The sequence below is a fragment of the Colletes latitarsis genome, unplaced genomic scaffold (genome assembly GCF_051014445.1).
Source record: "Colletes latitarsis isolate SP2378_abdomen unplaced genomic scaffold, iyColLati1 scaffold0018, whole genome shotgun sequence".
Lineage (NCBI taxonomy): Eukaryota > Metazoa > Arthropoda > Insecta > Hymenoptera > Colletidae > Colletes > Colletes latitarsis.
In genome coordinates, this window is record NW_027488369.1 from 7,398,755 (window position 1) to 7,405,462 (window position 6,708).

The following is a 6,708-nucleotide window of genomic DNA, read 5'->3' on the forward strand; positions in this document are numbered from 1 at the left end:
ATCCTGGGCTTTTTCTGATTTGGATCACGTAGCAATGTGGTACCACACTGAAACAGTTAATTAAACCTGGTTGCAATTAATATTTTAGAGGATAAAGCCGGTTATGTCTCGGTTAGGTCTGGGATTTGCCCTCATCTGGATCGTTCTTTGCATTTTTCGCATACTTGTTAGCCAGATCCTGGCCTCTTTCTGGTTTGCATCATCGTAGCAATACGGTACCACACCGAAACAGTCAATTATACCTGGTTGCGATTAATATTTTAGAGGATAGCGCCGGTTTTGTCTGGGTTAGGTCTGGTATTTGCCCTCATCTGGCTCGAACTTTCGCATTTCTCTCATACTTGTTGGCCAGATCCTGGCCTTTTTCTGGTTTGGATCACGTGGTAATGCGGTACCACACCGAAACAGTCAATTAAACCTGGTTGCGATTAATATTCTAGAGGATAACGCCGGTTATGTCTCGGTTAGGTCTGGGATTTGCCCTCATCTGGATCGTACTTTCGCATTTTTCGTATACTTGTTGGCCAGATCCTGGGTTTTTTCTGGATTGGATCCCGCAGTAATGTGGTTCCACAACGAAACAGTCAATTAAACCTGGTTGCGATTAATATTTTAGAGGATAACGCCGGTTATGTCTCGGTTAGGTCTGGGATTTGCCCTCATCTGGATCGTACTTTCGCATTTTTCGCATACTTGTTAGCCAGATCCTGGCCTCTTTCTGGTTTGGATCATCGTAGCAATGCGGTACCACACCGAAACAGTCAATTATACCTGGTTGCGATTAATATTTTAGGGGATAACGCCGGTTTTGTCTGGGTTAGGTCTGGTATTTGCCCTCATCTGGCTCGAACTTTCGCATTTTTCTCATACTTGTTGGCCAGATCATGGCCTTTTTCTGGTTTGGATCACGTGGTAATGCGGTACCACACCGAAACAGTCAATTAAACCTGGTTGCGATTAATATTTTAGAGGATAACGCCGGTTATGTCTCGGTTAGGTCTGGGATTTGCCCTCATCTGGATCGTATTTTCGCATTTTTCGCATACTTGTTGGCCTGATCCTGGGCTTTTTCTGATTTGGATCACGTAGTAATGTAGTACCACACTGAAACAGTTAATTAAACCTGGTTGCGATTAATATTTTAGAGGATAACGCCGGTTATGTCTGGGTTAGGTCTGGTGTTTGCCCTCATCTGGCTCGTACTTTCGCATGTTTCGCATACATTTTGGCCAGATCCTGGCCTTTTTCTGGTTTGGATCACGTAGTAATGTGGTACCACAGTGAAACAGTCATTAAAAGCATGTTCTGATTCGTATTTTAGAGGATAACGCCGGTTATGTCTCGGTTATGTCTGGGATTTGCCCTCATCTGGCTCGAACTTTCGCATTTTTCGCATACTTGTTAGCCAGATCCTGGCCTCTTTCTGGTTTGGATCATCGTAGCAATGCGGTACCACACCGAAACAGTCAATTATACCTGGTTGCGATTAATATTTTAGGGGATAACGCCGATTTTGTCTGGGTTAGGTCTGGTATTTGCCCTCATCTGGCTCGAACTTTCGCATATTTCTCATACTTGTTGGCCAGATCCAGGCCTTTTTCTGGTTTGGATCACGTAGTAATGCGGTACCACACCGAAGCAGTCAATTAAACCTGGTTGCGATTAATATTTTAGAGGATAACGCCGGTTATGTCTCGGTTAGGTCTGGGATTTGCCCTCATCTGGATCGTTCTTTCGCATTTTTCGCATACTTGTTGGCCAGGTCCTGGGTTCTTTCTGGTTTGGATCCCGTAGTAATGTGGTTCCACAACGAAACAGTCAATTAAACCTGGTTGCGATTAATATTTTAGCGGATAACGCCGGTTATGTCTGGGTTAGGTCTGGGATTTTCCCTCATGTGGCTCGAACTTTCGCGTTTCTCGCATTCTTGTTGGCCCGATCCTGGGATTTTTCTGGTCTGGATCACGTAGTAATGCAGTACCACACCGAAACAGTCAATTAAACCTGGTTGCGATTAATATTTTAGAGGATAACGCTGGTTATGTCTGGGTTAGTTCTGGTATTTGCAATCATCTGGCTCATACTTTCGCATTTTTCGCATACTTGTTGGCCAGATCCTGGCCTCTTTCTGGTTTGGATCATCGTAGCAATGCGGTACCACACCGAAACAGTCAAGTATACCTGGTTGCGATTAATGTTTTAGGGGATAACGCCGGTTATGTCTGGGTTAGGTCTGGTATTTGCCCTCATCTGGCTCATACCTTCGCAATTTTCGCATACTTGTTGGCCATATCCTGGGTTTTTTTCTGGTTTGGATCCCGTAGTAATGCGGTACCACACCGAAACAGTCAATTATACCTGGTTGCGATTAATATTTTAGGGGATAACGCCGATTCTGTGTGGGTTAGGTCTGGTATTTGCCCTCATCTGGCTCAAACTTTCGCATTTTTCTCATACTTGTTGGCCAGATCCTGGGCTTTATCTGGTTTGGATCACGTAGTATTGCGTTACCACACCGAAACAGTCAATTAAACCTGGTTGCGATTAATATTCTAGAGGATAACGCCGGTTATGTCTCGGTTAGGTCTGGGATTTGCCCTCATCTGGATCGTTCTTTGCATTTTTCGCATACTTGTTAGCCAGATCCTGGCCTCTTTCTGGTTTGCATCATCGTAGCAATACGGTACCACACCGAAACAGTCAATTATACCTGGTTGCGATTAATATTTTAGAGGATAACGCCGGTTTTGTCTGGGTTAGGTCTGGTATTTGCCCTCATCTGGCTCGAACTTTCGCATTTCTCTCATACTTGTTGGCCAGATCCTGGCCTTTTTCTGGTTTGGATCACGTGGTAATGCGGTACCACACCGAAACAGTCAATTAAACCTGGTTGCGATTAATATTCTAGAGGATAACGCCGGTTATGTCTCGGTTAGGTCTGGGATTTGCCCTCATCTGGATCGTACTTTCGCATTTTTCGTATACTTGTTGGCCAGATCCTGGGTTTTTTCTGGATTGGATCCCGCAGTAATGTGGTTCCACAACGAAACAGTCAATTAAACCTGGTTGCGATTAATATTTTAGAGGATAACGCCGGTTATGTCTCGGTTAGGTCTGGGATTTGCCCTCATCTGGATCGTACTTTCGCATTTTTCGCATACTTGTTAGCCAGATCCTGGCCTCTTTCTGGTTTGGATCATCGTGGCAATGCGGTACCACACCGAAACAGTCAATTATACCTGGTTGCGATTAATATTTTAGGGGATAACGCCGGTTTTGTCTGGGTTAGGTCTGGTATTTGCCCTCATCTGGCTCGAACTTTCGCATTTTTCTCATACTTGTTGGCCAGATCATGGCCTTTTTCTGGTTTGGATCACGTGGTAATGCGGTACCACACCGAAACAGTCAATTAAACCTGGTTGCGATTAATATTTTAGAGGATAACGCCGGTTATGTCTCGGTTAGGTCTGGGATTTGCCCTCATCTGGATCGTACTTTCGCATTTTTCGCATACTTGTTAGCCAGATCCTGGCCTCTTTCTGGTTTGGATCATCGTAGCAATGCGGTACCACACCGAAGCAGTCAATTATACCTGGTTGCGATTAATATTTTAGGGGATAACGACGGTTTTGTCTGGGTTAGGTCTGGTATTTGCCCTCATCTGGCTCAAACTTTCGCATTTTTCTGATACTTGTTGGCCAGATCCTGGGCTTTATCTGGTTTGGATCACGTAGTAATGCGTTACCACACCGAAACAGTCAAATAAACCTGGTTGCGATTAATATTTTAGAGGATAACGCCGGTTATGCCTCGGTTAGGTCTGGGATTTGCCCTCATCTGGCTCGTATTTTCGCATTTTTCGCATACTTGTTGGCCTGATCCTGGGCTTTTTCTGATTTGGATCACGTAGTAATGTAGTACCACACTGAAACAGTTAATTAAACCTGGTTGCAATTAATATTTTAGAGGATAACGCCGGTTATGTCTCGGTTAGGTCTGGTATTTGCAATCATCTGGCTCATACTTTCGCATTTTTCGCATACTTGTTGGCCAGATCCTGGCCTCTTTCTGGTTTGGATCCCGTAGTATTGTGGTTCCACAACGAAACAGTCAATTAAACCTGGTTGCGATTAACATTTTAGAGGATAACGCTGGTTATGTCTGGGTTAGTTCTGGTATTTGCAATCATCTGGCTCATACTTTCGCATTTTTCGCATACTTGTTGGCCAGATCATGGGCTTTTTCTGGTTTGGATCACGTAGTAATGCGGTACCACGCCGAAACAGTCAATTAAACCTGGTTGCGATTAATATTTTAGAGGATAACGCCGGTTATGTCTCAGTTAGGTCTGGGCTTTGCCCTCATCTGGATCGTACTTTCGCATTTTTCGCATACTTGTTGGCCAGATCCTGGGCTTTATCTGGTTTGGATCACGTAGTAATGCGTTACCACACCGAAACAGTCAAATAAACCTGGTTGCGGTTAATATCTTAGAGGATAACGCCGGTTATGTCTCGGTTGGGTCTGGGATTTTCCCTCATGTGGCTCGTACTTTCGCGTTTCTCGCATCCTTGTTGGCCCGATTCAGGGATTTTTCTGGCTTGGATCTCGTAGTAATGTGTTACCACACCGAAACAGTCATTAAAAGCATGTGCCGATTCGTATTTTAGAGGATAACGCTTGTTATGTCAGGCATAGTTCTGGTATTTGCAATCATCTGGCTCATACTTTCGCATTTTTCGCATACTTGTTGGCCAGATCCTGGCCTCTTTCTGGTTTGGATCCCGTAGTATTGTGGTTCCACAACGAAACAGTCAATTAAACCTGCTTGCGATTAATATTTTAGCGGATAACGCCGGTTATGTCTACGTTAGGTCTGGGATGTTCCCTCATGTGGCTCGTACTTTCGCGTTTCTCGCATTCTTGTTGGCCCGATCCTGGGATTTTTCTGGTTTGGATCTCGTAGTCATGTGTTACCACACTGAAACAGTCATTAAAAGCATGTTCCGATTCGTACTTTAGAGGATAACGCTGGTTATGTCAGGCATAGTTCTGGTATTTGCAATCATCTGGCTCATACTTTTGCTTTTTTCGCATACTTGTTGGCCAGATCCTGGGTTCTTTCTGGTTTGGATCCCGTAGTAATGTGGTTCCACAACGAAACAGTCAATTAAACCTGGTTGCGATTAATATTTTAGCGGATAACGCCGGTTAAGTCTGGGTCAGGTCTGGGATTCTCCCTCATGTGGCTCGTACTTTCGCGTTTCTCGCATTCTTGTTGGCCCGATCCTGGGATTTTTCTGGTTTGGATCTCGTAGTAATGTGTTACCACAATGAAACAGTAATTAAAAGCATGTTCCGATTCGTATTTTAGAGGATAACGCTGGTTACGTCAGGCATAGTTCTGGTATTCGCAATCATCTGGCTCATACTTTCGCATTTTTCGCATACTTGTTGGCCAGATCCTGGACTTTTTCTGGTCTGGATCACGTAGTAATGCAGTACCACACCGAAACAGTCAATTAAACCTGGTTGCCATTAATATTTTAGTGGATAACGCCGTTTATGTCTCGGTTTGGTCTGGGATTTGCCCTCATCTGTCTCGTACTTTCGCATTTTGCGCTTACTTGTTGGCCAGATCCTGGCCTTTCTCTGGTCTGGATCACGTAGTAATGCAGTACCACACCGAAACAGTCAACTAAACCTGGTTGCGATTAATATTTTAGAGGATAACGCTGGTTATGTGTGGGTTAGTTCTGGTATTTGCAATCATCTGGCTCATACTTTCGCATTTTTCGCATACTTGTTGGCCAGATCCTGGCCTCTTTCTGGTTTGGATCATCGTAGCAATGCGGTACCACACCGAAACAGTCAAGTATACCTGGTTGCGATTAATGTTTTAGGGGATAACGCCGGTTACGTCTCGGTTAGGTCTGGGATTTTCCCTCATCTGGCTCGTACTTTCGCATTTTTCGCATTCTTGTTGGCCCGATCCTGGGCTTTTTCTGGTTTGGATCACGTAGTAATGTGGTACCACACTGAAACAGTCATTAAAAGCATGTTCCGATGCGTATTTTAGAGGATAACGCTGGTTATGTCAGGGTTAGTTCTGGTATTTGCAATCATCTGGATCATATATTCGCATTTTTCTCATCCTTGTTGGCCAGATCCTGGCCTTTCTCTGGTTTGGATCACGTAGTAATGCGGTACCACACAGAAACAGTCAATTAAACCTGGTTGCGATTAATATTTTAGGGGATAACGCCGGTTATGTCTAGGTTAGGTCTGGGATTTTCCCTCATGTGGCTCGTACTTTCGCGTTTCTCGCATTCTTGTTGGCCCGATCCTGGGATTTTTCTGGTTTGGATCTCGTAGTAATGTGTTACCACACTGAAACAGTCATTAAAAGCATGTTCCGATTCGTATTTTAGAGGATAACGCTGGTTATGTCAGGCATAGTTCTGGTATTTGCAATCATCTGGCTCATACTTTCGCATTTTTCGCATACTTGTTGGCCAGATCATGGCCTTTTTCTGGTTTGGATCACGTAGTAATGCGGTACCACACCGAAACAGTCAATTATACCTGGTTGCGGTTAATATTTTAGGGGATAATGCCGGTTTTGTCTGGGTTAGGTCTGGGATTTGCCCTCATCTGGCTGGTACTTTCGCATTTTTCGCATACTTGTTGGCCAGATCCTGGGCTTTT